This window comes from Rattus norvegicus, chromosome 18, assembly GCF_021556685.1.
Source record: "Rattus norvegicus strain SHRSP/BbbUtx chromosome 18, alternate assembly SHRSP_T2T, whole genome shotgun sequence".
Taxonomy (NCBI): domain Eukaryota; kingdom Metazoa; phylum Chordata; class Mammalia; order Rodentia; family Muridae; genus Rattus; species Rattus norvegicus.
The window spans coordinates 14,840,445-14,863,483 of NC_141551.1; the positions used below are offsets into that span (position 1 = coordinate 14,840,445).

General features: G+C 41.0%; 1 protein-coding gene across 44 annotated transcripts in view; it reads left to right on the plus strand.

Moving 5' to 3' along the window:
- Dtna (dystrobrevin, alpha) overlaps positions 1 to 23,039 on the plus strand; it is a 362,070-nt gene that overhangs the window by 79,450 nt on the left and 259,581 nt on the right. For 21 of the 44 annotated variants that reach the window (XR_015642372.1, XM_087592982.1, XM_087592972.1 and 18 more), the window contains exon 1: positions 20,616 to 20,751. The exons of 5 other annotated variants lie outside the window; for them this stretch is intronic. The gene's annotated coding sequence lies outside the window, so the exon portion shown is untranslated. 44 annotated transcript variants of the gene reach the window in all.

Sequence of the window (23,039 nt, forward strand, 5' to 3'; positions counted from 1 at the left end):
TGTGTTATCATTGAAGGTTATTAACTTATTAAACATTTTTCTAGGATAAATGAAATCTATCACAACAAGTCAAAGGCTAAGAGCCTCTTTAAAAATACCCCACACTCAATTAGACAAGATGGATGAAGCAAAGAAGTGCAGACCGACAGGAGCCGGATGTAGATCTCTCCTGAGAGACACAGCCAGAATACAGCAAATATAGAGGCGAATGCCAGCAGCAAACCACTGAACTGAGAATAGGTCCCCTATTGAAGGAATCAGAGAAAGAACTGGAAGAGCTTGAAGGGGCTCGAGACCCCAAAAGTACAACAATGCCAAGCAACCAGAGCTTCCAGGGACTAAGCCACTACCTAAAGACTATACATGGACTGACCCTGGACTCTGACCCCATAGGTAGCAATGAATATCCTAGTAAGAGCACCAGTGGAAGGGGAAGCCCTGGGTCCTGCTAAGACTGAACCCCCAGTGAACTAGACTATGGGGGGAGGGCGGCAATGGGGGGAGGGTTGGGAGGGGAACACCCATAAGGAAGGGGAGGGGGGAGGGGGATGTTTGCCCGGAAACCGGGAAAGGGAATAACACTCGAAATGTATATAAGAAATACTCAAGTTAATAAAAAAAAAAAAATCTGAAGCAGAAAAAAAAAATACCCCACATGTTAATAAGTTTAAGTTCATAAATAAACCATGTCCACGGTTTCATAATGTTTGTACTCTCCCTGTTTTCTTAAAGGTTCCCCTAAATTTTGTGGAAAAACTATACACAAAAAATATGAAAAAAGAGCTCTTAGCGTTTTATAGATTTGAAGTAAAGCAAACTAGCAAGAGGCTGGAGTACCCCTCTTTACTGTGTTCTTAAAACCTCTTGCTCAATCAGAAGCTAGTAATTTCATCACCAGACAGGGCATCTCCCTCCTTTTCTTCCTTCATTAAACTTTACTTTGCCTTTGAAAATTATTGTGGAAGCAAGAACGTGGCAATGAGTGAGGAGACCCTCTTTCCTGCATGGCACAGCAATTATAGCCTAATGGTCATGGAGGGCAGTGACTCCTGAAATGTTATCGGTTTCACTTGAGACTTGTTAGAAGCATAGAAATCTGCCTCCCATGTGGAGCCCAGAAAATCTGTACTTTAATAAGCCTCCGTATAATTGAGAAGTCCCTTACAGTCAGAGTATCACTAATTTATAGAACGATTCCCATAAGAATCAAATTTAGTTACTTAAGACAAAGAATTTGCAGGGAACCTGTGCTTTCTTTTCAGCACAATAAAATAAAAGAATGAGAGGCCTTGCCTTTGGACGTATTGCAAGTTAAGGAAAGGCACCCCTGAATGAGAGTTAAGTATGCTCAGTTTTCATGACGAATTAGAACATGAGATCTGAGAACTTGGAAAACTGAAGAGTGCACTAGATTGAGTGATTTATTCCCAAACCATGCCCATAATGAATTAACTTCCTTTAGCAATAGGGTCTTTACAGACTTTATAGTTACAATGAGATCCTGTTGGGTTGGAAAGGACCATAAACCCAGTGTTTGAGTTGCTATCAAAACCCACACAGAGACACACAGTCAGGCCCATGTAAGGTAGAAGTCCAGATTGGGCTTCAGGTTCCACACGATAAGGAACATATATGACTGTCACTACCATGCTTTTCCAGGAGAAGAACACGGGCAAATCCTCCCCCAAAGTCCTCAAAGAGATTGTCTTGCTAACACCTCAATTCGCGACTTCCTGCACTGTGGTATAATGCATATTTATTCTTTCAAGCCAGTTGGTTTTTGCGTCATTATTATGAAAACCCAAGAATGAATAGACCTCCTCGTAGACATTACAAGTCTGGAACTACCCCTGGTTTTCTCTTGGCATTACAAAGACCTTCTATGTATGCACTAAGAAGACATTTGCCTCCCTTCTCATGGCCTCCACTTTATTCATTGGCCACATCAACCCTATAGCTGCTTTTCCTCAGGATTATTAGCTATAATTCATAAACATGTTATGTCAAGATATTAAATTGATGTTTGGCATAGGTGTTATCAATTTTCATAATCAAGCTACTTGGCGTGCCCCATAACTGTGTGGTGTGTGTGTGTGTGTGTGTGTGTGTGTGTGTGTGTGTGTGTATCTGTGTGTGTTGATAGTTTGAATCTATTCTTCTAGAACACTTTAATTATGAATATGCAATGACTGTCCAGTACAACAGGATCAGCTCTCCAGGATATGTCACCTTGGATCTGAAAGCTTGCTTCTTTTTCTCCAACATCTCCATATTTTTGAACGATATTTGAAAGTCCAGCTTCAGCTGACAAAGTCAAATTCCTATTTATTATTGTTAAGGGGAAAAAACTCTGCCAGGAGAATATTAAGTACAAGACACATGTTACTGTAGAGAAATAAAGCGTGCATGTATTTTTAGTTAGAAATTATGCTTATTATCTCCGTCCATCTGTCTTTCAATGAAATTTCAGATTGAAGAGGATTATGCCTTCTAAGCTGCTTTATACACAGTTCTTCAAATACACAGAAAGCCTTTTAATTAGACCATTTGACCATTTTATATGCAAATAACTAATGCCATTAAGTGTATCTGGGTCTCCTTCTGTTGCTGTTCTGATGTGTCAGAAATGCACTGACCCTCCTCAAACAGGGTTAATGAGAGAGCACGCACGTGAGCGTGCGAGCGTGTGGGAGCTGCCAGCTGTAGATCCTAGATAAAGAAGTGAGATTTTCCTGGCAGAGCGTTTTGTGTCCTAAACAAAACACATGCAATTATGGACAGTATATTTAGGGAGCCGCCTTAAGAAGACAAATTCCCAGTCTCTGTTCTTTATAGTAACAGCTCTTGAGTTCCTGTATTGTCCTTAGCCACGGAGTGACTTAGCAAAGTATCTGTGGCTTTCGTCTATGAGTAGGAATTGTAAATTAGAAATAAGTGCGATGTTTAACCAAGACAGCTTTTTTATTACATATTTATTCATCTGTGTGTACGCAAGTGGGAGTTTGTTCTCCCTTCTCACCATCTGAGTCCTGGGGAGTTGAACTCGGGGGTGCCAAGCTTTGAGGCAAGCTTGTTTACCAGCTGAGCCACCTTGCCAGCCCAAACTATAAAGGAACTTCCTAAAATAATTCGCATGACTTGAAACATCAGCTTTCACTGTGTGTCATTTGTGCTAATTCTGTAACACCTGAAACAAACAAATATATAAACCAAAAAAAAAATCATTGATTTGCTTCAAGCATGAGCTAAATGGTAAGTACCACAGAGAAAAACAGAAATTCACAGTTCCATATTCCAGGAATAGATGCCTAAAGGGGAAATACACTTTTAAAAGAACAGTTTAAGTATAGAAGGCAGCCCCTGGAGCACGGGTAAGCTAAGAAAGAGCGCCATGAGGGTTCATGGATACGCAGCATAAATCACCACCAATGCAATGGTTTGAACAACAGAAATATACACACTCTGAACCCGGGAGCTAAAAGTTGAAGATATTGTCCCCAACAAGTTCATAGTCCCTTTGGGCTCTAAGAAGGGAGGCTTCCCGCCTCTTCTGAATTCTGACATTCCTGCAAATTTCTTGGCCAGTGGCAAAGCACCTCCAGTCTCTCACTCCATCCTCACGAAACCCCACTGTCTCTCTCTGTCTTTTCCTTTTCCTTTCTTGCAACAGAAGGTGCCATTGGATTCAGTGTCCATCTTAACTCAAGAAGATTTCATCATGAGAGTTCCTAGTTCAATATTGTATTAATTTGCAATAATCTTTTTTGAAGTAGAATGTATTTAGGGGTTCTAGATGGAGATGACACTGGTGAGCAATAGTAAATTAACTGAGTTCTGAGGAGAAGGTGGCATACCAAATATGGAGTGCATTTGAGGAGGGAAAGGGACGAAGTACTAAGCCACCTTTATGGATCCCTGCACGATGCCATAGAGAGCAAGCGGTGACAGTGGGATTAGTAATGGAGTTGCTCATGAAAATGTTTCATGGACAGGTGCACACAGTCATCTACACATCAGGAGAGACTTAGACAGAAGAAGAATGGGTAGGTAAGGTTACCAAAGAGGACACATAAGAACCAGAAGACCAAAACAGGCTCCAGACACTGGTGATTTCTAAAGAACTCTCTGAAGAAGACCTTGAATGACAATTTCAGGAAAAATAAACAGAGAGGAAACTATCAGACGATGGCACAGGAAACAAGAAAGAAATCATTTTTAAGAAATCAGATCAAAACCAGAACAAGCATCAGTTTAAACATGTCAGATAGAGGAAAGCCTGGGTTTTAGGTCTTCCATATTTGACAAAAGCAATTTCAGAAGCTAGAAATTCAGTTGCCAATGGATGAATGTGACAAAGATATCTGACAGACTTTTCGAAAATGTCCCCTGGTGAAAGCAAACAAGTTAAGCTGGTACCAATGTAGTAAACCCTTCAACTTGTAACTTTGGGCTTTCATGATGGCTTGAGAGAGATAAGACATTCAGGGAAAACTCTCTTTGATTTGTGGTCTTTTCATGACCTACTGATATATAGTGATGCCTTCTTGCAATCCATAGCCGTGGTGATCCACAGCTCCCAGACAGGCATGCAGCCAAGACGGGAGGCAATCACGACTCCCACAGGCTTAGGAGAGAATAGTGCCTGCATTCCATTTAGCAGTATCTCAACCTACACTGGGTAGGTTCACCCCCACAAAAGCCTCACTTGTGTCAAGGAGCATTCATACAGTGTCCCCTTCATGATGCACAAGGTATGTATTACAGAGATATCCGAGTTAAACAGATCTATGCAAGGACCTCTGACCTTTGAGCTGCCGAGACCTACTGCATATTTCTGGATCTTTAGCATTAACTGGGTGGTGTGGAATCTTACATTCTTAACATCTCTGCTCATCACAAGGTCTCTTGTCACATCCCCAGTGTAATGACATAGTTTCCCAACTCTGATTTCCCCCTCAGACTTTACACATAAAAAGAAGGTCATGTCACGGAATCCGTTATAATGCCATGATCAAGCTTTAGATCATGAGATCTAGAAGGATTATGGCTCAGGAGTCATAAGCACTGGCTGCTCTTCCAAAAGTTGTATGGTAGTTTATAACCGTCTGTAACTTCAAGGGAAACGGATACCTTTGTCTGGCCTCTGTGGACACTGCACACATAATGGTGTATATGTATACATGCAGACAAACACTCACACACATAAATAAAAAGGGATAAGTCGATTTTGAAAAGAATATATAGCACAGACATGATACCCTCCTGATAAGGAGTGTGGGGTGTGTTAGCTATATAAGGACACTTTATGTTTATATGCAAATATGGTATAAAATCATATTGTTCTTTGAAGCCATTACTGGCTCTCATTTTGACAGTACTGTAGGCTGTAAATTACAGTCAATGGCGTAAGTTAGTATGAGATAACCTAGCGGCTATTATTTTTACCTTCAAAAACATTACAAAGGACACTCTTCCAAGGGTGATAAGTTGATAAGCCACAAATTTAGATTTTCAATTGATGTAAGGGCTGGCCGAACACTCTTCTGTCATATTTATGTACCTTCCATCATTTGTGGATTACCAACAATGGCGACCAAATATTGTTTCATTGACATCAATTGTTTTGTTCTAATTGAGGAGAGGTAAGTTTAGGCATTTGTTTAATTAGTCACAGTCATTAGTAAGTTTTGAATAATTTTCTCAGCTTTATGGACCAGGGCAAGAGCCTTAGTTTTACAAACTAAAACATTTTACATTCTTCACCCTGACGAATGGAACTTTAAAAGCCAGGTAAAATTTAAAGATCTTATTTAAGGTCAATAATCTTCATGCTAGATTATTAAATTTAAATCCTCACGATTTAGATAGGCTCCTTAAGTGTAGCTTTTAAGTCATTGTTTTTGAAATACTTAATGGCAGACATTAAACATGTGATTTTAGACAAATTTAAGTTGTAATGTGTATAAAATCTGATTATGCATTTCTCTGTCATATTTACAAGTAAAATATATTAGACCCTCTAGCCCCAGACGAGTGAATACAAACAGGAATAGAAACCACTGCTATGGTGGCATCAAATCACACAGTATTCCAGTCTCTTTCTTGTCTGCCTAACTGCTATTTTGACATCACATTAAGCTGGGAAATGAATTCAATCTATCTGTCTATTCTTCTAGCATTTCTATTCACAAATTACGTATATGAGACTAATTAGAATTTAATAAGCCTTTCACCCAAGAGAGAGAAAGGCTCCTCCATGAAGCCTTTACCCTTGCCCTGCTGATAATGTCACCATCGGGTTCTTTAGCTTTCACGTTTAGTTTTTAAAGATGTAATTAAGTGTTATTTTCCTGCATGATGCAATTAGACAATTCTCTTCACATGAATGTAGCTCTCTTCGGAGAATATGCTTTGAAATTTCAGAAAAGAATACCTATTGTCTCTATCAAAATAGAAATTCTCTGTATACAATGGGTTGGCTGAGACTATGTTGGTCACATTAGATGAAGGTGATTTTATAACAACAAGGCTAGAAGACATGAAACCTGGGGTTTCACATTGTATTGTCAGTCTAACATTTTATAATGGCAATAATTTAATATGTTATAACTTCAAAGGCCAGTCTGTGTGCTCGTGTGGGTACTCACAGTTGTGTGCACAAATAGGCACTGGCATTCCCATGTGCATGCGCATACACTCAATGCACACACACACATACACACACACACACACACACACACACACACACACACGTAATATGATTAGTTAAGAAGATCTGACAATGGCAAATTAATGGATACTTTGATTTCCTTTGGACTTAGGTTCAGAGTTTTATGATCTTATAAAGAAAAAGAGAGTTAGGGTTTAGGTGAGGTTAACTATTACTGTGTGTGTTAGTCTCTTTCCTGCTATTACCTGACCAGGATGGCTTTAAAAAGAAAACAGGATCACTTAGCTCACATTTCTGCAGATCCAAAGACATAAGTTAGCCTCAAATGAGGACTTCACAATGGATGGTTCTCAGTGGGGAGGTCTTCTGTGGGAAAAGAGAGATCATATCTCTAGACATAAGTACTCAGGAATCAAATGTATTCCCTGATATTTTCTCTATGTAGAAAGAGAACTCAGGGTGCCACAAGAACTACCTTAATCACTACAAAAGGTGATGTCCCCAGAGACTTAAGGAACTCCCAGTTTAATTCCATCTCAGTTCCACACTGCCACCATACCATGGAGTGACCAAGCTGGCAACACACAAACCCTTGAGGAATACAGGATCACAACCATGCCAGCCAGTGCTTCCTTCTACTTGGCGTTCATTCTGCCCCTCCTCCACAGTATGCTGCCTACTCTGTTTTTGTCCTCAAACTCTGTCCCCTTCTCTCTTTTGTCCTGTGTTTTTCATTCTCTGACTCAAAGTTCTACCATGCATACTTAATGCACTTACTATAATTCTTAAAAATACAGTGGTATTAATTGCTTTTCTCAGCACCATTCAGTACCCAATACACAGCTTCAGGAAGGAAGGGTGTATTCTGAGGTACGAGAACCTAATCAAGTCTTGATGGTGATGACAGGACCATGAGACTCCTTGCTCATGTCTAGGCAGATCAGGAAGCAGAAGAGAGACAGGAAGTAAACCAGTTCCTAGAAATGCACTTCCTCCAGCTAGGCCCCAACCTCTCCAAACAGTGTGAATGACCAGGGACTAAATGTTTAAACACATGACTTCATAGGGAACATTTTACATACAACCTGTAAGGGTAACCATTTATTATATGATAATTAATTAACCAAAGGTATTCCTGTTAGTTAAGCAATGCATATCAAAGCAAACCCATGTCACTGTTTTGACATGATATTTCCAGCCACAAACGTTACCCCTTAACACTCACCGCAATAGTGAGAATTCAAGTGAAATGTGTATCCAGCGTGTGGAATGACGCAGTAGGATCTTCTATCAGTTGCTTTTCCTGGTTGCTGTGCTGAGGTATCTGGCAAAAACAACTAAATTGAAACTAGAGATATGGCTCAGGGGTTAGGAGCACTGGCTACTTTTGCAGAGGGCCTAAGTTCATCCCCAGCCTGCGGAAGCTCAACCGTCTGGAACTCCAGTGCAAGGGGATCTGATGCCATCTTCTGACCTCCATGAGCACTAGACACATATGTGGCACATGTAATTCCAAGCATGTGAAACACTCATCCGCATCAAATAAAAATAAATCTTGCTTTAAAGAAACTTAAGAAAGAAAGAATTTATTTGGTTCATCATTCATTCAAGGGCACACTGTTGTGGTAGGTAAGTCCCATTTGATTCATCTGGAGAGAGAACTCAGAATCCCACATTCAAGGATGTGAAGTGTCTGATCATACAATAGTTGGGAAGCTAGAGAGGTGGATGCTGCTGCTCAGGTAGCTTTTTTTTTATATTCAGCCTAGAACCTTAGACAGGAACCACGTCACCTATATCTGGGGTACGTAGATCTTCTTCAGGTGAATCCTCCTAGGAAAGCCCTCATCGACACATTGAGGTGTGTTTTATGGTCATTCTGAATCCACCTAACAATGAAGATTAACAATTGCAGAGCTGAACTCTGAATGCCAAAATCTGTGATCACAGAAAGACTCACTCTAACACCTGCCTCACATTCTTAAACTGTGGGTACAGCGAAGGACTTTCAAAGGGAAGAATAGATCTGAGGAGAGTTTGCCTTTCAATTTTCTAAAGTGTACAGTTATATTGTTCATGAAAGAAACCTTGCTTTCCTCAACACTGTGAGGGTCTGACTAATCGAATCACAATGCAATGCTCTTACTACCCAAAGAGTACAAGAAGAAGGGAACAATTCTTCCCTATAGGCATCCAGCTTCTCTGGGGCTTGGCTGCTGTACCTGTCTGATGTAAAACATTTGCCTTCTCACATTAACCTCTGTCAGCCCCGTGTGGTTAACTTCCTGTGAGGATTTCTTTCTTTCATTTTATTGGCACAGGTCCGTCTTTCAGCTTTTGTCAAGATTTCAAACTTCTCTTTCCATCGTTGCCCTCAAGAGTATCAAGAGGCTATGCGGGTACAGCCATCTTTGCTAACTTCATCCGTTTTCTTGTTTTGTCTTTTTCTGTGAGAAAACCTTTGACTGGTGGTGTACATTTCTCCAAAGGTTCTCACCTAAGTAGTCTCTAATTTCTGACCCTTTTGTAACATCTAGTGACCATTATCCAGGTTGCCGTCAACAAATCATTCTGAGGCTGTTTCTTACTCAAGCACAATCTTTTCCAAACATGGTTCCCTCCGTACACTGACTTCACTCTGTCTTTACTTTCTTGTCTCTGTGAGCAACTAGGCCTCCATTTCTTTTTTATTGTTATTATCTTTTATCTTTTTTTTTTACAGTTCAGTCATTAAACCTAGGATTCCATTTCTTAAAGCCTAGATTTTGTGTCTAACCTTTCCTTAAATAATATGTCTAGTGGCCTTACAGTCTGATGTGAATTAGAAGTTTAGTTTGGTATGGATGCTGGGAGGATGGATTCCAAGCTCTCCTTTCGTAACTGTATCTGTCCTGAGTGCCAGCTCTGCTCACGCTCGCTGCGTGTTTACATTTCTCTTCCTTATTTCCTCCTATAAGTCTATTTTAACTTCAACGAAGAATGGAGCTTATTCAGTTTTTAGATAACTGCCTGCAGTCTCAGCATTTTAAATGACTTTTTTTTAAAGTCTGACCTTCAGTAAATCTCTCTCCTGGGCTTCATAAACTTCTTTAAAGTGACAAGACCAATCAGAAATGCTAGTGTTTTCTTCACACAAGAGTGAAACCTCAGTCAGGCTCCTTCTTCCTCCACTACATGTTGATCCACTTGCTATGAGAGCACAGTGCTATTATCTCTTTGTTTCTGCACATCCAAGGGGAAATCTCAGAGCCGGGTGCTTAGACAGAGCCTATAAGCACAAGAGACCCCAAGCTCCAGCACTGTGGCTCTAGGGCAAGCTGTAGGCAAGCCTGTGTCTTTAGTGTGGTGTCTGTGACACAAGTTTTAGTCACAGAACTACCTCAAATTATTGTCTTCTGTTGGACACAGTTGACTACAGGAAACCCAGAACATTCTAGTATGAACCCAAGTCAACAACTGGCAACCAAGACAAGTAGTCCACCAGGGTCACTGCCAAGGACTGAACCAGATGTTCTCCTCACTCTGATCCTGTCAACGAACACAAAGAAATCTATTTGTGAACAGTAAGGAAGCTACTCTTGCAGAGGTTTCAATGACTGTGATGACTGCAGGCTTACAGTTGAGAAAGAGGGCCATGAATGGCTTCTGTGACAACCTCTACCACTACCTCTCAAAAAAGTAAGAGAGCAGAAAGAGACCCATCATAGAATACTCTTAAAACTTGCTATAAGGATGTTAAAGTGTAGCACTCCAGGATCTACCCTTTCCTGCCCCTGTTACCGATGTCCCCTGAAAACTATAGAATTCTTCTGTATGAAAAGGATTAACCCCATTATTATATTCATTTCCTTTGGTTTGGTCTTTGGTCCTCTAGTGGCTTAAAAACATGATTATGAGACTTGCTTCTGGGGCAGATAAGCTTGCAAGGCAGATGTGGGCGCTGTGGTAGTTGAGTCTACTTATAACACTCCAGGGATCTGGAACTGAAGTAAAAACTGAAAACACACATGCACAAAGTGTCTAAATATTTAAAGTTATAAACCAGACTTATAATCCATTAAGTCATATTATTTATTCTACTTTGATAAATTCACCTTGTTAATGATTTCTAGAGGACTAGTTCAAATTGAAATCCTCTTAATGTGACAATTCAAAGAAGGTGTCCAGACACAACCCCTCTTCCCACTCCCAGTCGCTTATTCACAGCTCATGGAGTTAACTGTGTGCTCAGCATCTACGTAGCAGTGAGCCACCATCCCCAGGGCCTCCAACGGTGCAAGCTAGAGGCAGATTCACCTTGGAAGACACTTAAAAGCAATTGGTACCCTAACCCTAACCCTAACCCTAACCCTAACCCTAACCCTAACCCTAACCCTAACCCTAACCCTAACCCTAACCCTAACCCTAACCCTAACCAGGCTGGATCTAAGGCAGTGTTGATGGAAATAGAGTATGTTGGATATGGACACATAAGCTTCATAAAAGGGAAATATAGGGAAAAGGTAAAAAATGCTAAAGATGCCCTCTGGTTCTTTGTAATGTTTTTTATAGCTATAGAAATAATAAAAACCCCCAAAGAGCTTTAATATTGATATTGATTAAACCCATTCTCAAGGTCCATTTATCCAAGTAGAATAAATAGTATTATGTAATGGTTTTAAGTCTGATTTATAACTTTTAAATATTTAGACGTGTTATATATTTGTGCTTCTAGTTTTTACATCTGCTCCAGATCCTGAGAATGTTATAAGTAGGCTCAACTACAGGACCTACATCTGCCTTGCAAGCATATCTGCCCCCAAGAAACAAGCCTCACAATCATGTCTTTAAGCCACTAGAGAACCAGAGACCCAACTTCATATTGACCAAGTAGAACACGATATATCTTCTGGAAATCTGCTGACACAAAATTACCATGGGAAGCAGAGCTCATATACAAAACCATTCAAGATGAAACTCAACTCAAACGCAAAACATACAATGTGGTCCATGTGCTAATGGCCATGGCAATTGGAAAAAAAGTGATGTGACTGTGAGATATTTTAAAATTGCCTTCCAATCAAACAGAAGCACAAATTAACTGCCAAGATTACTTTAAGATAAATGCATTTTTTTCTTTTCATATCTTATTTATTTTTCCACTCCAGATTTTATTCCCTTCCTAGTCCACCCCGCCCCCAACCGTTCCATATCCCATACCACTCTCACCGCCCTCCATGTCTCCACAAGGATGTCCTCTCCCACTCCACCAGACCTCTAAACTTCCTGGGCTTCCAGTCTCCTGAGGGTTAGGTGCATCTTCTCTGACTGAACCCAAACCCGGGAGTCCTCTGCTGTATATGTGTTGGGTGGCTCATCTTAGCCGATGTATGCTGCCTGGTTGGTGATCCAGTGTTTGAGAGATCTCAGATGTCCAGGTTAATTGATCTTATAGGATCACCCTCCTCCTTAGCTCCCTCCAGCTTTTCTCTAATTCAACCACAGGTGTCAGCAGCTTCTGTTCATTGGTTCATGCACATGTCTGCATCTGACTCTTTCAGCTGCTTGTTGGGTCTTTTGGAAAGCAATCATGACAGGTCCCTTTTTGTGAATTCCCATAGCCTCAGTAATGGTGTTGGAGCCTCCCCCTTGAGCTAGATCCCATTTCGGACCTGTCCCTAGACCTTCTTTTCCTCAGACTCTTCTCCATTTCCATCCCTGCATTTCTTTGAAACAGGAAGAATTGTGAGTCAGAGATTTGACTGTGGGATAGCAATGCCATCCCTCACTTGATGCCCTGTCTTTCTGCTGGAGGTGGATTCAATAAGTTCCCTCTCCCCACTGTAGGGCCTTTCATCTAGGGATCCTTCCCACTTTGAGTCTTGAGAGTCTCTCACTTCCCAGGTCTCTGGTACATTCTAGAAGGTCCTCCCAACCTCCTTCCTCCTGAGGTCACCTGTCTCCATTCTTTCTGCTGGCCCTCAGGGCTTCAGTCCTTTTCTCCCACCCAATACCAGATCATGTTCCCCTCTCCCAACCCCACCCCCTTTCCCTCCCCTGTCCCTCCCTCCCACCCCTTTGTGGTTGCTTTCTTCTCTCTGAGGTGAGACCAAGGTGTCCTCAGCTTATTGACTTTTTATTAGTGAGAACATACCATGCATGTCTTTTTGGGTCTGAGTATATTTTACAAATAGGAGAATTATTCATAATTATATATGTGCTTGCAAATTTAATGCCACAGAGATATGGTGAAATTCGTAACACAAGGGACCATGAGTAACTTCATAATAAAATGAATTATTTAATTGAATGTTATGCTTCAACATGTCTTACACAAATAATTATATTCCTTGTGGTATTTAACTTTGATGTTAGCATTAAATGTGCTTGTGAAGAAATATAAAGAGTTATGCCACACACACACACACACACACACACACACACACACACACACACACCCCACACCTGCTAATTTTCTTTGATGGAATCGTGTAGTAACATGTGAGCATCAGCTCGTCATCAGTTCCTTTGTTAAAACCATGCCGAAGAGTAAAAGGCAGAAAATCGCAGCTGTAATGCTGGTAGGACACACCCAATTCTATCCTGCCCCTCCCTCAGCAACACCCATTGACTTTCTAAGAAATTACTGGGATAAGTAAAAAGAGAAAAATGCAAACCCCCAAACTACTGACATGTTTTAATGGGAAGGAAATGCATGAATGATTCTTGACTTAGCGATCAATGTGGACCCATGAATACCTGCATAGAGAAGGTACTAAGAAGCAGGTCAAGGTTCAGTAGAGTGTCCTAGGAAGACACAGTGAGTGGAGGCAAAAGGATAACTGAATCTAGCGGAAGCCTTGGGGATTCAAAACAAAAGAGATGGAAAATGAGAAAGAACAAGTGGATGCCCGCTACTTTCTCAAATCTACATAGGGTGACCACTACCCCCTGTATGAAACACATTGGCAATTATTGACTAGATTAGCTCAAACTGAGTCATTGACCCAGCAATTCTAGGAAGATGAGTAGTGGATAGATGTGAGATGTGTCCTGGACTCCGGGTAGCCAGGTGGCAGTCCAAATTAGGTACCAAATCCCCACCTGCTTCAGGACATCTTGGTTAGATCAGATCCTAAGGTTGCAGCCCTCAGGGGTACTGCCATAGCATCCTCACACAAATATGTGGAGGACACTTGTGTGGAGCACCTGACTATCTAATAGTATAGAAATTCAGCTTCTCTCCAGGACACAGTTCAGCATCATCTAAGCAATCCATGACATCATCCTGCCCACCCTTGTGTAGCATTGTCTAATCATTCTATGTTGTCATCCTGTCCACCATAGTGTATGGGCTAAGCAGAAGCTAAGAAACATCAGTTATGGAGAAGCATCCTACATAAAGAGAGCAGAGTATGTAAATGAATGGCAAAAAAAGTAAAATAAAAAGATTTTGTACCAAACACATAAAAAAGCTTAAAATCTGTTACTACAGATTTTGGAAAAGAAGATGTGCCCATGATACGAAACACAGTAGAGTGGAAACAATTAGAGACAAAGTTCTTGGAAATTAAAAATATGTTCTGAGAAATACTACATTCAACAGAAGAGGGATGAGAAAAGGAAAATGGATAAAAGAGAAGTTACTAGGAAATGGCGACATGAGTTGCAATATCAACTCAAAGCTTTTGGTTTCAGAACAAAGGAACAGAGAATGCGAGCTATAATTTACTCTAAAAGTAAATAAAATTTCCCAGAACTGGAGTAATGAGCAAATATGCCTTGAGTCTCCAACACTATATGTGGGGAATAAAAATGAGTGTTACACCAAGGCATGCCATGAGCTTTTTCTTGTTGCAAAGAGGAGAAGTAAAAGACACAAAATGGGTTGGGGCTGAAAAGACAATAAAACTGATCAAGTCAGTGAAAAAGTCCCCTGAGATAGAAGTTGTTTAAACATCTCAAAGCTTAGACAATGTGTAGTGTGTGTGAGATATTAAGTGTCATCTCAATCACATACTTGACAGATCTCATGCCAGCAAACATGTGTCGTTTCTTCACCTTGGAAACAGCCCCAGTCTTAGCTCTTTGAAATGTTGGATTAGTCGTTGTCAACTGAGGTTATCCTACTGTATTTCAAAACTGTGCCTTTTGTAAAGTAAGGTAATAATGTAGAGAAATGATTGGAAAATAATTTCAAGCATTCGAGTTCTCCAGGAGCTCGTCTCACCTGTGATCATCTGCTGAAGGAGCCAGGTCCTGTTCACTGTTAACCAATCCCTTTGAACAAAAGGCTTCTTGGCCAAGCTAGCAGCAAGTCTGAAACATGCTCATAGTATGTGCTCATCTGGCTAAGCCTACTCCCAAATGAGCAGCTGGTTGTGGTGACAGTGCATCCGGTCTGCCTACCAACGGTCTTTCTATTTGACCACAGGAAGAGCATTGTCCTATTTCCACCCTGGATGTCTTTAAACACTCAGATTAGAACCAATTATTCAGTTGAGGTATAAATGTGGACTGGATACTTGACTATGAAAACGTGTGCAGGTTTAGAAAGATGACATTACATGTTTTAATGTTCACACCAAAAACAAAACTTTACCCTTAGATTATAAGAGGATATAGTATATGCTGGTAGAGTTTCAATATATGGCATAAAGAAAGTGTCTTTCTATGGCCAGCGTGGTCAGACATTTTAGTTTCAATTAGAGGTGGATATGATGGCCATGTTCCAACTAGGTTGACTTTGAAGCAGCAAAGAAAAATTCAACTCTGGTCAGTGAACAAATACAATCATAATAACCCAGTTAAATGATGAGTACTGTAAAGATTTTTTTATTTATGTATATGTGTGTATGTGCATGTAACTACAGTCCCCACAGTGACCAGAAGAGAGCATAGATGGAGTTACAGATAGTCATGAGTGTTGGGCACATCATGAGTGTTGGAGACAGAACTCAGATCCTCTGCAAAAAGAAAAATAAAATCCTGAATGTTTTCTTAACCACTGGGCCACCTCTCCAGCCTCCAGAAAACATATGAGTCCATTTGTACCTATTGCCTTTTCACGATTGGAGTTATTTTCACATGACAGGCACCTGAACCTCTTCACCCAATCTGTTTCACCCAATTTTGTCTGATAATGTCTACACAGTACACTGATGTTTTCATTTTTCTTGTGTAGTTTAAAGTGTGTGGCCTGATATTCTTGATATTAGCAGAGGCATGGTTACTAAAGTCATATACATGAGTACACTATCATCTAAGGCAGTTAATTTTCTTTCTTAGTAAATTACCAGTTTATAGAACATTATTATTATCTACAAGTCTCATACTCTATGCTAGATCTTTAAACTTACTCATACTATACAACTTATGCTTTTGACCTACATTTTCACATCCTTACCTTACTATCCACCCCTGTGTCCACCATTTTGTTTCCTATAGTTTGTGTTTGATGTTTGTTTGTTTTCTTAGATTTCTTATTTTGGTAAGAATTTATAATTTTTTCTAGTTGGCTCATTTTCTTAGCCTAAAGTCTTCTAGATTCTTGGTGCCACATATGGCAGGTTCTCCCCATCTTGGTTATATGATCTTACATGCAAGTGTATATCCTAAAATGTCTTTGCTAAATTCTCTGCTGTTTTCCACATCTTAGCTTATTGGGAGTCAGAGCCAGTGATGAGCATGTAGGTATCTTTTGAAATTCAGGATTCTATTTCCTTTGTGAATCAACCCACAGAGATGCTGCAAGTCATAATGTCATTGGTCTGGTCTTTAATAAGAATATGCATTCATGCTAATACCCTGAATGCCTCTGATTAGGGCTTCTCCTTTCTAATGTTGGATATATATGATTTTTCTATTGTAGCTACTTGGATTACTTTTCTAATACATACCTTCATAATTATTTTATTGCCTTTAGGGAGAAAACTATTCTTGCTTAATACGATATACCTCTAAAAATGTTAAAAAATATGAGGTACATAATAAAATATAACATTTTGTATCTGCTTATAGCTTTAATTTTCTCAAAAATCAAAATGCGTGACTCTTGCAAATAAATGTATATTTGTGTTATCATATTAAATAAATAAAATACAAAAATAATTAAACCAACTGAAGTCAGATGTGGTGGCACTTGTGAGAGAGAAGCAGGAAGGTCTCTGTGAATTTGATGCCAGCCTGGTCTACATAGCAAGTTCCAGGCTAGCCTGTCCCCAAAAGAAGAAATCACCTGTAAGGTTATTGCCTCTAAATATCACCTCCATTCATCTCTTAAGGCAGCAGGGAAAACAAATATTGGCCATGTCCATTTGCTTTTGAATAATCCAGATTTGGGTATAGACAGATCACAAGTAAGCGAAGACCTAAGCCTAATCATTATCCTCTACTATAAGGGAGCCAGGAGTGCTACTTTCCCTCAAAACTCTACTGGTACATTCTATTCTGGAGTATAGAAGAAAGATTAACTGCTTGTTCATGATAAGTTGGTGGTATCTGATTTGCCAGTTATGTGCCCGGAGTTCTTTGGAAGCAAGCCCTGGAAGCTATTTTTCTGATCAATCCCAAGTCTCATGTTAGTGCTTACAAAAGAGCAAGACAACATTTACTCATGATAAAGACCTAGTTCCAGCCATTATAAATTTTATCAATTGCCTTGTGAAAGTTAGTGGGGAAAAGAAAACCATTTTATTCTATTCACTTAACCTTGAGGCTGAACTAAGACTCTGATGACCGTGTCTGGGACTTTTAGGACGTGTGGAGATCAAACCGTAAGTCTGGATAAAGTTGGGAACTTTAATTCATCCCTTTTAATCATAATTCATCCAATGAAAGAGCATTATTCTCTGAATAATAGCCAGTAACAATTCCATTAAAAACATCTCTTTTTCTTTCATTTTGTCTTATAAGCCACAAGACCAGCCCAAGGAACCTTAAATAAGTATGTCTGGTTTATATTTGGAGTAGTTTACATGCACACATAATGACACTGGGGTCATTATACAAGGTGCTACACAATACATGGTACAATACAAACTCCATACAACCTTAATTCATTGCTTAAAAGCAGGGATGTTTTTCCTAGAATTATTTAGAACAATGTAGGAGGTAAAGAGATGCTCACACATTAAGAGCTCTCACTGCTCCTTCAGTGGACCCAGACTCAGTTCCCAGCACTCAGGTGACAGAGTATAACCATTTATAACTCCAGTTCCAGGGAATCCAATAACTTCTGGCCTCCAAAGGCATCAGATAAGCACAGGGCACACCCACATACATGTGCAAAAACTCATACACATAAAAGTAAAATAAGTTTTTAAGAAATGTTTTATAGAAAGAAAAGTGCCAGTCAATTTGTCTACAAAGAGGACCAATAGATACCCATTTCCCCACAGGCTAACACGCAGATGTTGCACAGGAGATGTTTCGGTTTAAACAGGCGTCTCTCCTCATCGTCAGTTTCACAGCAGTGAATCTACAGACACAGCAGAGATGAGCATTGCGCTGCCCATGAACCAGGGCTGGCTGCAAACCCCAGACACTCTTAACGCATGGTGCTTTGTGTACAAGAAAAAGCCTCAGGGACAGAGACGGCTGTTGTCTGTGCCAGGGAGCTATTTTCTTCTATTTACGTGTGAACCAGCTTATGAATTTCATAAATGCGAGCACACCATGGACACTCAGGGGATGTTTCTTGAAGTAGAAACCTGCTGTGTGATAGTGTATCCTTCCAGCTATGGAGGCCAGGATGGAAAAATTGTAAATACTTCTGTTTTGCCTGTACTTTCCCTAATTAAATTTGAGGCTAAAAAATAAAATGTTTTTTTTTCTCTCCTTTTCCTCTCTTGGAAAGTGTTTGTTTAGGCATCTGGGAATGGAGTTAGGTGGAGGAGCAAGTAGTTGGTGGCCACCAACATATACAGGCATCGAAATGCAAGTGAAAAAACTCAGACTGTACTGATTGATCGAGCCGGTCTTACTTTGTGATCTCTTAAAGTAATGAGGCCACGGAAGAAGATGGTAACAGAAACAGCAGCCAGAGATCTAAACCCAGGGAAATTAGTTGGTTGAATCGGAAAGTTGTCTCCTAGGATCGAGCATTTGCCATTGAATATGTTCTGAGATAGCCCTGTGGGTCCCAAGGAGCAGCTGCAGCCACACTGCTGCTGTGATCCCAACCAGCTAACAGTTGCCAAGACCGAAACGCTTCATCCCGTGACTCACGCAGCCACCAACGTTCCAGTGTCTTCACCAGGCCTTTGAAGAGGCTGCATGGTCCATCGAGTCCCATGTTCTACACACACTACTCTGAACAAAAGGAGGCCTGGTTTCAGTAGCAGATCATCTTTGGAACTCAGTGGCCAACAAGTGAATGCTAAGCACAGGTTCTGTATGGGTTAGAGAGACTTGCCTATGACTCGTCCTTGTCGGGCTCTGTTTGATGAATGGGTTTTGTTCCCTAGCAAATCTGTTCACACAGTGGGCTGATGAGTTGTTTTGCTTGGTTGGGTTTTCTTTTGTTTAGTTGTTGTTATTGTTGTTGTTGTTGTTGTTGTTGTTGTTGCTGCTGCTGCTGCTGCTGCTGCTAACCAACTTGACACATGATAGAGTCATGGAAAACAAAATGTCCACCGAGGAATTTTCACCGTCAGATTGGCTTGTAGGCAAATCTGTGGGGCTTGACTAAGGATTGATGTGGAAGGACCTAACTCTTGTAGGCACTGCCCTCCCAGGGCAGTTAGTATTAGATGAAATAAGAAAGCAGGCTGAGCAAGGGGTGGGGAGCTAGCCAGTCAGCAGCATCCCTCCAGGGCTCTACCTCCAGGTTTCTGTGAGTTCCTTCATTGACTTCTCTCAAAAACAGACTGTGGTTGGGTCACGTGAGCCGAACAAACCTTTTCCTCACCAGATTAGTTTGGATGGTTGTGTTTATCATAGCAATTGAAAGCAAAATAGGACACTTAGTTTCCTTTCACACACACACACACACACACACACACACACACACACACACACACACACACCACTTTCTTTCCCAACATGTGCTAAAGTGTTCTAAGACAACCCTGAAAAGAGAAGCCTTCCTGGGAAAAACAAGTGTTTCTTCCCTGTTCTCCCTTTGCAGCTTGGAGTGTAAAACAAAAGCCAAAGGGTCAGTTCATCCACAGTTCCTATAAGCATTTATTCTTATTCTCGGGCAATCCACCAATTGGCCTGTTGTCCTTAGGACCATGTGAAGTGGCATTTGTGGCTCTTTTCCTTTTCTAATGAGTCCCCAAACAAGGTTTATTCCATGTTCGATAATGTTCTGCTATCTTGTTCTTTCTCTGTAGCCCTAGTCATTCTGAGTAAAACGACAAGCAGGTAGAAGGGAAAAAAAGCCATAAGCATGAGCTTCAACCAAAATATCTTTAATGTTTGAACATAGTCTTTGGAGTTTCCTTAAACTGAAATAAAAATCCAGGAAAGTTCCTTGTTTGTGTTATGTATCTCCGTCTCCGGGAAGCCATTTGCCAAGCTCTGGCTGCCTGGCTCTCTGCCTCCAGGAATGCCAATCAGAGGACATTCTTTTTCAGGCAGCCAAGTTTGGAAGTCAGTTGGTTTCTGGCCGTGTGGTGGGGGTGGGGTGATGGCAGGGGAAGCCAGCGAGTCCTCAGCTGATCTTCAGCTCGCAAAGGTTTCTTTAATAGCCTTCAATGAACGCAGTTCCTTTCACCCACGAGGAGACAGGTAAAAGGACAGCTGAGTAAACCAGCTTTAGAATAAATGGGCGGAAGCACCCTGGGAGGGAGGGGCCGAGGGAGACCTTTGAAAGCCTGCCATTGGTGAGTTTACCAAAGGCATCTGCCAGTGGGACTTGAGTGGAATGTGAAACCAAATCGTTTTCAAGTTAAAGATAGACACTGTGGACGCCAGAAACTGGAAGCCGGGTTTTTAAACTCCTGTCTCTCTCTAGAATTTCAGAGTTGGTTATGATCTCAGGGGTAATTAGCAATTTGGCTAAATCTGTTCTCCCAGGAACTTGCTAGCAATCACTGTGTGCTCTAGATGAACGGGCACTAAAAGGGTTGAAGAGGGGATGCTGTACCTGATCCAGGGTAAGTGAGAACACCGGGACGTGGAGGTGTGGTGCGTCTCTGGGAAGGTGGATGTTGACTTTTGCTCTATAGTTGGTATGAATGAAAGATCAGGGAGATTTTGTTGTGTCTGGATGACGCTACTTTTCTCTCTGGAAGTTGGTGGCCTTGGGCATTCTGAGTGGCAGAAGGAAACCCGGTGCTTGTGTGAGGCTCTTTTCAAGTTTGCATTTCAGAGTTGTAACTTCAGTGAAGCCTGTAGGCTTGTTCTTTCCCGTTAACCCTCAAGCACCAAAGGCTTATGGAGGAGTTAAGAATCATGGGGAAGAATGCTCCGTAAAGTGGAGTACAGTTTCTCTGAGATGGCACTGTATTCGAATGTAGATGATGAAGACAAAAAAATGTTTCAAAACAAAACAAACAAATAAACAAACAAAAAATAAAACAGAGAGCTCTTTTCTCTTGGTGCTCTAAGACCATTAGAAAGTAACCCATCTTTGAAGAGGTGGCAGAGAAAACGCAGGCAGCCTCTAGAAACGAAAACAATGTATTAATAGCAGTTGTTTTGGGGCATTACCTCATTAATTCTAAGCAGTTCCTCTCAAAAGGAGCTGGTATCTGCTAAGTGAATGGGGGCGTTCTGATTAGAAAGAGCTCCAGAAGAGAGGAGGGAGGGAAAGAAGTCATTAAATTTACAATTGCCACGTTGTGTTTTGGCTATTTAAATGTCCCAATCCCAAGGAGAAGGGCAAACTTCAAGTCCCTCATTTTTGCCCATGTATAGGTTTTGTTTCTTTTTGGTCAAGCGACCTCTCCCTCTCCTCTTAGCGACAGCTTTCCCAAACTCACACAGCATTCCTCCTGAATAAATATTGTCCATAATAGTCACAGAGTGCATGGCGTGAATTGGATATTCTCCTTTATATGGGGAAAATAAGCGTGCTGACGCTCTCCCGACAGAATGTGGGACTGAGCAGTGTTCTGTGTAACTAGCCTGGGTTGGCTCTGCCAAGTAGAGCAGACCGAAATAGAGGCAGGCAGTGAATGGTTTAACATGGCTCCACCATACAACCCTGATAATAAGAAGTGATGTAGGGTGTCAGGATGTTGCCCTTCTGAGCCTAAAAAGGTAGGCGTTGTAAGGACAGAGCTGTACTTAGGAGTGCTGAGCAGTGTAGCAAGAACAAACAAAATACGAAATTAGCAGAGCCCAGAAATGGTCTGAGCAGCCTGGTGTGCCCAGTTTGCCTCCTAGCCTCCCTCTCCTTCAAGGTCCTAAGAAAGGTGGCGGCTCAGTGCCCAAGACCTGTCTGTGAGGAAGAACATGCCCAGAGTGCTTTAAAGCCGTCCTCTATGGATTGTAAATGTGTTTTGTTAGAAATATTTATCCTTAGGAGAGTTCGGGCAGTTTGTTAAATTGTAGCTAGCATTTAGTGACCCTCAGAATTAACCCATTAAATTGCACAAATTGCAAGGTATTCTCCATTCCCTATAAACAGACAGTAACTTAGCAGTTTCTTCCTAGTCATTTCCCAATGGCTGGTAATACTGTGTCCTAAACAGCTACATTAAGAATGAGACCGGCATAAATCTGTGACTGTACGAAGCAGAATGCATTTCAGGCAGAGATGCGTATACACGAACCATCATCTATCCACCTGGCTCAGGTAGATCGCTATTTAATTCTTGCTATATTGAGATTTGCCTTTTGATTTTCTATACATTAAAAGAACTTCAAGGTCGAAATGTTTAACATATAAGAATCTTTAACAATGTGTCCAATACTGATGGGGGATTAAATATGGGTCCATCACTGTTGGGTCACTGTTAGAGTTTCTTGTTCCATAATGAGGTAGAAAGCTTGGATTGGCTTCCTTTGGACATGGTGAAGGTTGTTGCCTGATGATATGTGTCTGCTGATTATAGGTAGGTCTCTGTTATTATTGCCTGTCATATCTCCACGTTCAGTGTCTTGTCTCCTTAATACACGACATAACTTCGCTTTGTGTTGAAAATGTATCTTGAAAATCATTCATTGAACCTGATAGCACGAACCTATAATTCCAGCATTTGGGAGTCAGAGTTGGCAGGCTCACTGCAAGTTCATGTAACATGGGCTATTTCTACTTCAAAATGAATAAATGAATGTGTTGTAGAAATCACTTGTAGGGGTAATCAGAGACCTAGCTAGGATGATGGTTTCCTGCAAAGAAGTGGCAGGTGGCAGACTGGAAATACCTTCAGCAAAGTGCAGGGGCCTTGAGCTCCTGTAGGCCTCATGAGCAAGGGTCCATTCAAGTCACTCTGTC